The 12,250-nt window shown below is 38.8% G+C and overlaps 1 protein-coding gene across 3 annotated transcripts in view; it reads right to left on the reverse strand.

Annotated features, from left to right (window-relative positions):
- tmem198ab (transmembrane protein 198ab) overlaps positions 1-12,250 on the reverse strand; it is a 38,566-nt gene that overhangs the window by 18,056 nt on the left and 8,260 nt on the right. The window contains exon 1 of one of the 3 annotated variants that reach the window (XM_006792875.3): positions 7,119-7,222. The exons of the other annotated variants lie outside the window; for them this stretch is intronic. The gene's annotated coding sequence lies outside the window, so the exon portion shown is untranslated. Of the gene's footprint in view, positions 1-7,118; positions 7,223-12,250 lie in introns of those variants that run through there. 3 annotated transcript variants of the gene reach the window in all.

Consider the following 12,250-nt stretch of genomic DNA (forward strand, 5'->3'; position numbering starts at 1 on the left):
TAATTTAATTACATACTGAATTATAGTCCATCAGACTCTCTCTAGTCTTAATGTTGGAACTGTGATATTGATCGTCTGTCAACTCACGCAGATGGCAATTATTCTGGATTTCTTTCCTGACTACAAATCGGGTAAACTTTATTAATATAGCAACTCTTTCAGTCCTACTGAAAAAGCTCACACTTTTAATAATACATTACTCTACAGTCCTTTTCCTCTCACACACAGGGCAGTGTTGCTTTCAGTCTATATAGCATGTTCAACATTTTTATATATTTTTCTCTGCAAAGGCAGAGTTCAAAAGCAACCACTAAAAGTTCACACATGAATACAAATCAGAGGAAAAACAGAGTCCAATATATCAAGAAACAAAATCCAGGCAGCACAGGAAAAATGGCTACGATGTAACAAGGAGCAACGAGAGACCGAGGAAATGCATACACAGCGAGACACGGAAGGCAGTCAGGGGGAAGTGGAAACACCTGGGGAACCAGACACAGCTGAAGAAATCAAAGACACAGGAAGTAAAGACTCAAAAAATAAGACAGAGAGGTCGTGTCCAAATTCATGGGCTGCATCCTCCTGAGGCCGCATTTGTAGACCGATTACGTCACAGCGACGCGCCGAAGGCTGTCCAAATTCGTAGACTCCTCCGAATGCAGCCGACAAATGCGTCCTCCTTTTCCCCGAATTTGAACGATTGGTCGGGTGTGTCCTTTGTGGCCCACCATATCCCAGAATTCATAGCGCGGCCCAGCCAAACTCCAGTTTCCAACAATGGCGGCCGCTACTAAGTTTTAAAATTACTCTTACTAATCTTCTGGGTCACAAAATAAACTTTTAACATATTTTCAGGCGAGAAACTAGCTGTGTAAACATCAAATATCTGCTCGGTTTATCAAGATATCGCATATTTGCAAAAGTGCTTCGACGTTTTCGGAGACGTCTGTTACCCACCAGCTCGATAGCTAGCCGGGAGCTCGAGGGTCACTGAAGCCACCGAGAACGGCACAACTCCCGGCACATCATTTTCAGATCACCGCGGACTTTCGCTGCTCGGGTTAAACGTAATATATAAGTCACTTAGACAACCTAAAAATGTTATTGTTGGGCTTTTCAGTGTTTCAGTGTTTTGTTTGTTCGTGAGTAAATCGGTTTGGCTGAGATTAAAGTTATTAGATTAGATTAGATAAAATAAAACTTTATTTACCCCCTGGGTGGGTTCCTCCTTGGTTTTTACACAGCTGACTAAACGTCAAACAGAAAACTGATTAAACAGAAGTGTGAGACGGTCGAGAATTTACGCCAGTGTCCTTTTATATTTTAGATAGCAAGGAACAGACGGCCGAGTTTATTAAACTCCACCGAGACAGCGGTGACGCTAATCAGAAGGCTAGACCGTCCAATTTCCCCAGCCGTTTACTTCCGGCCTACCCGACCTTCTGAGGACCCAGCCCACGTAGACCGCGAAGGCCGGGTCCTCAGGAGGATGCAGCCCATGAATGTGGACACGACCAGAGACTCCTAACACAGAGGCCTCGAAATAAGCGCAAGATACGAGAAGACACCAGGGAGGCTAGACCAAACCCAAGAATCAAATATTAATAACCAATTTACCATCCAGAATACCACGTTACAAGATCACCAGCTGAGGATCTTAAAGAGTAACAAGGAAACTCAAAATAAAATTCAGAAAACTTCAAACATAACAAGACCCACAGACAGTAAAAGCGGCACGCCGAGATTAGATGCTACCGCACCAACGGGAGAAACGTCGCGCGCCTGGTCGGACCTGTTGTTATTGATGCCTGCTCTGTTCTGTGAGGGGATGTCCTGGGACAGAGCCTTCACAAATATAAACGTCTGCAGATGGAAATAAAAAAGCTCTTGATTGGAACATTTAAGCAGGAGATGTTATTTATGACGCCAAATCCTCAACCTCAGATCCAGTTAGCAGGCTGCACGCTATTGTGACACTGACTAAAGTAAACTAACCTGGACTCACTGACCTGAGTTCAACTGTTTACAGATTTTTATTTTATTTTATTTTTAAAGGGAGTCTGTTGTCAGAAGATTAAAGAGGAGGAGACGGGATTCATGCTGTACTCATGCATCTTAATGAACTCTGAGACAGAAAAGTCTGCAGGGATGAACCTTAAGAAGAAATAAATCTTTTTAGCTTTTAGCCGATTAATTCATTAGAACCATTTAGTTGTAAGTGGGGGGGGACATCCAGTACTTTGTCTGACATTGAAGGATTTCAAAGAATCTAACACATTTGACATTGAGTTTATGTGATTTTCTGTCTTCCTCGCCTCATTTTCCTGTCTGTTTTCTCTCACTACCTCAGTACACAGAGGGTTGTGTAGGTTTCATAACTCTGACTCATAAAATCTGCTCATGTTGTACTGATTTAAAAATACTTCTGTTGTTTTCCCACCTCTGACTATCTGTGCCCGCTTCATTGTTACTGGTTCATACCTGGATGTCAGCAGCGCGTTCACGTATGTGTGTTTGTTTGAACTCATTGACACACTCGGCTTTGTTAAGCCCCTCAGGCGAGGTTTCCAAGCCTGTCAGAAGGCTGGGCTTCACCCAATAAGAAGCCAGAAACCCAGATGACCTCAGCAGTGCCTGCTTAGCCATATGTTTACAGCGTGCAGCTATAGTGGCCTTACTGCATTAATCCAGTGTTTTAAAGAGCTGGACTGCTGGAGTGAGAGATCACTATGCTTTCAGTGACAGGGAGATACAGATAAGTCCTGATAATGAGGCTTTTTCTTTTAAATCCCACATTATTAGCTGCGGTTTTCAGCTTGATGAACTAAGTATTTATTTGTTTATTTTAAACAGAAACTCACTTCATCACTTGATCCAGACTAGAAAGACTTAAAGGCCTAAAGTTTAATATATTAATGTTATCATTAAAAATTAGATGTTTTATTTTTTACTGGGGCTTCACACGTGACGTCATGCTAACAAATTATTTTGGTTGCCTGTAGTTTTCATGTTTGTCTGCAAATACTCACTAACTACTAGCCAAGTGGTGGCAAAACTCAATATAGTGCAATGAAAACTAAAAATGGAGCTGGTTCACCTCCAAAATAAAAGTTGTGCCCCCGCGCTGCGAGTTTCAAAAGGCGCAACTTTTATTCTGAAGGTGAACCGTCTCAATTTCCAGTTTGTGTTTCACAGTTTCACTACAGCTCAGAAAGTAGCTGGGCAGTATTTACAGTTAAGTCCACCACTTCTAGTCAAACTACGGCTACAAAAATATGCTAGCAACCAATGAAGTCACCCTATAACTGCCATCAAGGCCCTAGAGACTGGTCTGTAACCATCGCTTCATCACCATGACCTCGCCTGATTCTAAAGTGTCACATTAATTCAGTTCAATTCAGTTAAGTTCTACTTAAATAGCACCAAATCATAGCAACAGTCGCCTCAATAATACAGAGAAAACCGAAACTATAACACAACCTTCCTATGGGGCAAGCACTTGGCAAGAGTGGGAAAGAAAAACTCAGTTTAAAAAGGAAGAAACCTCCTGTACAACCAGGCTCGGGGTAGGGAGGCCATCTGCTACGACTGGTTGGAGGGCAGTCAGAGATGATTAATAGCTAATGATTAACCGCAGATTGGTGTATAAACAAGTTAACATCATGTTGTCATCATCATCCTCTATGCACTTCCTGTGATTTGCTGCTAGAGGTCAGCATGTGGCTCAAACTATGTTCTGTTTTGTTTTTTTAATCCATTTACTAATATGGTTTGACTATGGTCCATAATTAGCAGCTGGAGAACATGAGATTGAACTGAGCTTACCGTTGCTTCCCTCGTGATCAGAGTCAGGGCTTTTCAGAGCAGACAGTTTAGTGCCCAGGGGGAGAGGGTCTGATATTTTCGACTTTAAAGTTTCTTAAAGAGATTTTCACTCGATATCCGAGAGTGTTCTGGCTCGCCATGGGAGAAAAATGCAGAGTATTCAAGTTCTTCTAGGGACTAAATGAGTCCTTGAAATCTTGGAGAATCCAGATGGGGATGTTTTTGAAGTCATCTTTGTCCACAAGTATTTTTCCTGTGTGAAGTTGTAAAGACTAATCTCACTTCCCTGGTTTCATTTCAGTTGGAAATTGCAACCAAAAGCAGCTCAAAGTGGTCTGTGCAACAAGACTAAAACATCTAAAACAAAGATTTCATGTGTTTTTAACAGCGTGCTTTAGTAGGAGAGGATGTTTAGAGAATCAAATATCTAGCTTCTGTGATTTGTTTCTCAAACTTATGTCTAAAAATAGAAAGTTTCAAATGAATGGTACAAATTTTCCACTAATTTGGTGCAAAGTGGCATCAGCAGAAGAAAATGGCCTCGACATGCAAACCTTAAATGGCTCCACTACAGACAAATCGAATGCTTTCTGACCGTTTTATGGCACAGTAAAAATCAGAGAAAAGGAACTTTTTTTGTCATGTTTTCCTTCGCATTTATGATTTTCCAATTTTCCTCCACTACTGAGATTGATCTTTAACTCCACGGGTTCATGATGACATGAGATCCTTTATTCTTTTGACTATTTTAACCTTAAATATCTGAGGGAGAGAAAATTGGATTATTTTGGTGATTAGGGTCACAATAAAGGGAAATATTTACAGAGAATATCCTGGAAGATTTTGAATAACAGCAGTGTTATGTACCTATGAGACTATTGTACCTACTGGACTTGAAAATTTTCATTGTAATTCACACTCATGTGGCTCCAGACAAGCTAAAGAAGCTAAACATCATTGATTCTCTGGGATAACTCTGGTGAGATGTCGCTTACAGCACGAAAACTTTCCACTGTGAACATACGGCTGTGTTAAAGTGCGACAGCAATTTTTGCATTTGAGAAACTTTACACACAAACTGCAAAAAATAAAAAAAATAAAAAAATCTGAGTTGTTGCTGTGTCACCCAACAGCTTCCACCAACACAAAAATGACAACACACAACGTGACCGCCTGTGTCACGGTCGTGACTGACGCCAAAGCTTCAGCAATGGTGAGAAATATCACAACAACTGTTCATAGATCTGCTGCACCGGCTGGGCTTAAAATACCACGATCCAACTTCCTGTTAGCAGGAAGTGAACACACTAATGTCCACGCAGCAATTACAGGTTTGGAAATGAAGAGCAAAATCAGTCATATCTGAAAAAAAGTTCCTGCTTCACATCCTCAGAAACTTTATAAGCACAGTTAAAAACTCACAATCATTCCAAGTGACACAATTTAAAGAGAAAAGATGGTTTCTATAGCCGCCATTAACCATCAACATCATAGTTTTAATAAAAGTGTGCCAGCTGTGACGTAAAGGGATGGACACATGTGTTAATGCTCTGGATGTTTGATCCGTTTCCGGATTATTCAGTGAAGAAACCTTCAAAAAGGTAAATTTTCAAGTGTCATATCACCATGTGTGGTCAGTATCTGCTCAAAATAAGTTATAGCTTATGAAATGTCTCATTTTTACCTACATTTTAACACCAGGATCCTCATCAACCCATGGTTCCTTCTGAATCAAAAAACAATTGTCTATTACAGTCAGACTGTAGCTTACGGCTGTAAAAATGGAGAAACAACATTGGTATTTCACATGTTCTATTCAACAGCTGGGACCCACCGCTCTCTACCTCAATGCCTTCAACTCTGAAAATATTTAGAATATCAAGCGAAGTCATGTCCTCAACTTTTTGTTTCAGTGGGTGTTTGTGTTTGTTGGTGAAGAGGGCTCAGAGAAGAGTGATGAACCATGTGCAGAAACAGACTGAACAAGTGGAATTGCATAACACTGAATAACTAATAAAATATAATGTTTAAAGATAGTTTAAAACCCTCTAAAAGTCCACAAAATAGTTTACAGAAGTTGAAGAAATTACTTTAAAGACGTCCATGAGTTGTGTGGGTGAGATATCAACTCATGTTGAACTAGATATAAGCTGTACCTTCATGCAGTATCAATTGCTACCACAAGATGGTGCAGTAAAGTTTTTCTAACCCTTATTAACCCGGGCACTACAAATAATAATAATAACAATAATAATAACAATAACAATAACAATAACAATAACAATAATAATAATAATAATAATAATAACAATAATAATAATAATAATAATAATAATAATAAAGAAAACACTGAACCTGATGGTGAAAGTTTAAATTTATAGAGGGGAATTACAAAAAGTATAGAAAACTATAAATATTGTTTGAAAAACATGGATTTTTATGGTAGCAATTTATTATGAATGCAACATCAAAATGTGATTGTTTTTGTCACATTTCAGACTTGAAAAGATTACCACTTCTAGTTATTAATCAACAATTGACTTGGATAAGAGATTTTAAAGGTCTTGGATGTGGTGATTTGTTTAAGGTCTGAAAGGAAAACACTAAAATGGGAGAGAGAAAACAAAAGAAAGAAAGGAGAATATAAAGGGGGGAGAAGAAAAAAAACAGCCGTTGCCTTCCCACCATGCTGTGTTACATAAGAGCTTCATAATGTATTACTCACTGCACTCCAACTCGTTTTAAGATCACTTTGCACTGGTAACCATTCCTATGATTCAAAACAAGAAAACACACACACATGTACATACATATATGTATATATGTATGTATGTATGTATGTATGTATGTATGTGTGTGTGTGTCTTTTCTCCTTCGTATTGCTTACCCTGTTTCCTGTTTCTTTTTTAGTCTATTTATATATTCATTCATAAATTTTGTTAGTTTTTTAATATTTAAAATATGGAAGACCAAAACAGATAAAATCAGACATAAGAAATAAAGAACTCCATAGAAATTTTATATATCATGAAATACACCAAAACTGATATTAAAAATGTATATATTATAGGCATGAATCTGTTTCTAGTATTTTCTATTTATATTTCTCCTGTATTAATTTTCCTTTTTATTTAGTTTTCAATTTATTTAGTTTAGTTAGTTACTCAGTGGTGGACCAAAACACCCAAAATTTTACACTCTCAGCCTTTTGTAATAAGCACATCATCACATGACAACAGAAATTAAAGCACTGTTCATATTCAATACATCCAAAGTTTAACAACATCACTGACCTGAGGAAAATTGTCCCATCTCACTAAAGTTGCAACCTTCTCTCACGCTCTCAAGAGAACATATCTTCCCTCTTCGTCTGAATGCCGGTGGTTTATTGAGAAAATGAGCCTATGATGCAGACAGACCTCTCTCTGTCTCTCGGTGTTATTCATCAGCCGTCCAAGGTAACAGGCTGATGGGTGAGCTGCCAAGAACAGGCCTGTTCATGATGAGCTCAGAGCGAGCTGCCAGCTTCCCGCCGCTCACAGCGGAGGACCGAGTGTGTCACCGGTTTACATGTCAGCTTCCGGGAGAGACAGAAGAGACGGAAAAGAGAGGGCGCCACTGTCAATCGTCCCACTGATAACCTAGCACTGCAGCTGCCATCCCTCTGCACATGTTAATCAATACTGGCTGGGGTTTGCTGTGGAAATGTGACCGTGCGCAGAGGAGGATGTGGCCAGTGGCAGCAGAATCATGGGGATCACAGGCAGGTCAGATTATTAGGACCAAACAGTGCCAAGAGCAGCAGGGTGGCAAAACTCTACTTTCCAAGGGATGCCAGTCATTCCTGAGAAAAAAAAAGCAGGAATACTAAAAAAAAAAAAAAAAAAAAACCGAGAAAAATCTAAATTAAGCTTTAATCTGGGCTACCCCAAAACAGACAACATGGACAGGACTTATAACAACATTTTACTGTAACTCTCACAACTGTAAATACTGCTCATGGGAACCAATCTTACTTTTTGAGCATTCAATTTAAAGATTAAAATGTTCTCAGGATGTACTCTAACTCCATTTTCTAATCCAAAAGATCAAACCTAAAGAACACAGGCCTAGATTAATTTCACCATGATAATAGTTCACCATAAGCTAACTGGCAAACTCTATTTACCAGTTACTCAACCTCTTTAAGCTTTTACTTGAGTCAGCATTCATGCCAGCATTTCAATGACAGAATAGAAGCTAGCAAGCTAGGATATACATCTTGTATTTAAAAAGATATGTTAAATAGCTTACACCAAGAATGAATGTGCTAGTTAGCCTAGCAAGCTAACATTAGAGCTGATTACCACCACTTTTAATTTTTGTTTCACCTGTTGTCATAAAGTCACTTTAACCCAGTTTAATAGATCAAGTGTTTGAGATCAGGTTGTGAAATACAAAAAAAAATGTCTTTTGGTAACAAAAAAAGAAGAAGAAGAAGAAGAAGAAGGCGGCTATTACTCTCTCAGACTTAAAGACATGCAGGTAATGGTGTTAGGTTAATGGGTCATTCTGAATTGCCCATAGGTGTGAATCTGAGTGTAAACGGTTGTTGTTTCTATGTGTTAGCCCTACGACAGACTGGCAACCTGGTATGGTAGCTAGGATAGGCTCCAGCCCCCCTGCCACCCTAAAAAGAATAAGCAGAGGAGAATGGATAGATTTTTAAAAAAAAAAAAAAAAAAACTACTTGATAATCAAGGTTTTAGACAACTAAATATACTTTAAACTACAAGATACAAATTGGCATTTTCCTTCTGATCTTCACTTTGAACTGCTTTTACATCCAGAGTGCCACCTTTAAAGTGGAATCGTAACGTTATCTCAGCAGGTTAAAATCAAAATTCAAAAATGCCCATCTAATGTCTGCTGTGCACTGAATGATACTGAGACAGGACATAAAGCTCACTTAAACTTCACTGGTGGAGGTGACTCACATTTCACATGACAACATTACGTGACTCGGTCAGATGAATATTATTTTCAGATTGCACATCGGCTCTCGCCCACAAACATCGGCACGACTCTGCGAGGATGAGGCACGACCGACGGCGCCAAGAGGCCGAGGCGTTCTCACACCTCCTCAGACACACACTGAGCAGGTTACATAAGGCTGAGACTGAATGGGCTGCTCCACTTATAAAAAGCACGTGTCGCTCCTGTCATTTCCTCTGATTGGGCAAAATGGGGAGAATCTGCTGATAAGGGATCAGTAAAGAAGGAGGAGTTTTTATCCTAACACACTGCTGAGAGAGCTGAAGAGGTTATTTTAGTCATAGATAGACAAATAGATGTTGTTCATAAATAAAATGAAAAAAACAATAATAATAATAATAATAATGAGAAGGATTAAGAATGATCCAAATAACATCTAACTGATTAATTACCATCTTTAATTCAGGTTCAACATGTTGTGCCTTCAGTGATGCTTGTCTGCATACCTCGGTTGTAACAAGTGTTTATTTGCATTACCAGTTCCTTCCTAGCAGGTCAAAACAGTCCGGTCATTCTCCATTAACATTAACAAGATGTTTTCTCCCAGCGCACTGCTGCTCACTGGATATATTCTAATTTTTTGGACCAGTCTCTATAAACCCCAGAGATGGATGGAAAATCCCAGTGTAAAAGAACCACGGCAGACCTAACAACATGTACATGCTCTTCAGCATACTGTTTTCAACACTGTTCTCTGTTGCTGTACACACACAGGCGGCTGCAAAAAAAATGTGTATATGTTTATCTCAAGATGATTGACCCTCTTTTTTTTTTTTTAAATTAAAGATTAAAAATCTTGTCAAACACCAGATTAATGTCAGTTGTTAGACTGGTCCCACGGTGAGTGATCAATTAGTCTGAAAATTGTTTTCAGCTGCAGTTGATGAGAAATAACAAGTTCAACAAGTAAGGTGAGGAATATGAAAAACTAGTTTTTAACATCTTTAAACTTTTAAAGCGATTTACACTGAACTAAAGCCTGTCACTAATTTAATCCTGTACCCGTAAAATAATCTAAAGCAAGGTCAGGCAAAATGTTTTACATCGAAAAACTCAAATTACTGGAGAAACTGGCAGCATAAAACCTAAAGACATTTGGGATTAAGACGCCTCTCAGGTACTCTCAGATCTACAGCAGGTGTTGAAGAACTAAATACCCCCATTATCTTTCTTATGCAAGTGCCACCCTCCCACAACAAAGGCTTCCTCTCTTTTTCACAGTCCTAATCCTGCTGCACAGCATGTCTGAAACTTTGCTGTTAGAAAATATTTATGATAATATTTATTCGGTTCTTAAATATGTCCTGTATGTTCATATACTTATAATAAAAATGTTGGTATTCAGTTGAATCAATACCTCATGTAAAACAATAAAGAAAAATACTATAAATGATCACAGAAATCACATGGACATTTCCTTTAAAAATAAGCAAAAAATAAAAATATTAAAATAAAAAAAGTTTATTATCCTACGTAAACGAAATGCTCACGTATTACTCCTCACATCTGGTGTGAGTGTTAAGCTGTCACTGACGGCTATGACTGGACACAAACACTCGTCTGATGTAATTACAGTGAAATCAAATTTGACATTTGTAAGAGTGCCATCTGTTGGCCAGAAAGTGGCATTGCAGATAAGCTAGCTGTTAGCCAGCTAGCTGTTACGCTGGGTATCAAGCAATTCTCCACATTAGACAAAAAATTTAACTTTAGATTACCCAGAAAAAAAGACAGTTTCATCTCATGAAGCCTGCTTGACCAAACTGTGAATTAACCTTCAGGGTAAAACTACAGTCAACAGGACATTTCTTGGAAGGATAGTTGTGTGTTTAGGATCAATTCTGACACACACATGCACATGCACAATATAGTACAAGCATAGCATTTGTCATGACATGTCAAGGTTATGCAAAGATTCTTTAAACCTTAGGAAAATCAACTAATCTACTATGAAAACCATAAATTACCTACAAGGATCCAACACTAGACACTGTTCTGATAATCGCTTTGTATGTACAATGATTGTATTACTCGAGTCAGTGTCTCCAACAACTTTAATTAGACATAGAATAACTTTCTGTAGTATATAGAACTTCATCCTAAATATTAATCACTGTGAAATTAAATGAAAAGACACGCTGCTGTTCCTGTTGAAGAATGGCCGCGCTGCCTCCTCCCATATGTGGAAGTCTCATGAGTAAACATCTCAAATAAGAACTTGGCGTATTTGCTATTTAGCAACAGCCACGTTCTTGTTCACGTGCAGAAATAGTCCATGCTCTTCTCTGCTCACCCGAGCTTCAATAACACTGGGATCGTGGCACTGATCAATAGGAGGGTTGATTGCATTTTGTAGGGTTTGAAACGAGATGGACCGTGGCCATCAGCTATGATCAACACAATTATTCCAGCTCCACTGCTTCACATACTGGGATGAATCAGAACTGTGTTGTTCATTTTTCCAGTTAAAGCTGTGTTTTCCCAACCTGCTGATGCTGTAGGGAGAAATAGAGCGCCATTAACAAGCTTGCATAATTTCAGAAACCTGATGGACCGATACTGAAACACAGTTCTTCACAGGTATTGATCTCTAAGAGCAAAGGTTGTTTAGATGATGGAGCGCGTTCCAGCAGCTGAACAATCCTGACTGGAGGGACGAGACAGATTTGAAAATGCTGTTTCGGTCATCGATAACAAGGTCGACATCGGCTTGGAGTCTCACATATGTAGGATTGATGCTTGTGTGTTGTCTGTTTGACTTTGGCTACACAGAGTAAAGGATTATGGGTATCTGTCCTCTGCATAGGATCACTGCCTTACAAAAACTAGAGGACTATGTTGCATTAATTTTTTGTTATTCGAATGGGTTTAAACAATCACCTAGACTGAAGGGCAGCAGTGAATTATTATTATTCCATATTCTGAACAATTAAAGTTAAATCAAGTTCATTTTTACAAATTCATTTTAATTAAATAATTGTTTGGTTAATGAAAGACTCCTCCTCCAGATGTCATCAAACCCAGTGGGAAGTTTTTTTTTTTATTATTCTTTGTGAACGTTAGGACTATCAAGATCATCTTCTTCATCCTCATCTAGCTTCCACATGCACTGTGCTTTCTGTGGACTTCAAACTTACAGAGAGCAAACATCCTTTTTCAAAGTTACCTGAATGCCATGTGGAGGATATTCGCTGGTGATCAGAGCTGGTACTCCGGCTACAAATGAGCAGTTTAATCAGTTGAGGAGTCCAAAGGCAAAGCGTCAAGTGAGGACGCTCTGGGTTGCACAGCTTGAAATTGTTCCTGAGCAAAAGACAGTCAACGTGGACTCATGCTTTAACCTTCTGAAACATCCAATGAAGAATTGTTGTGCCAAATGAAAACACAGTTC

The sequence above is a fragment of the Neolamprologus brichardi genome, chromosome 23, assembly GCF_056152115.1.
Source record: "Neolamprologus brichardi isolate AB-2024 chromosome 23, ASM5615211v1, whole genome shotgun sequence".
Classification (NCBI taxonomy): Eukaryota; Metazoa; Chordata; class Actinopteri; order Cichliformes; family Cichlidae; genus Neolamprologus; species Neolamprologus brichardi.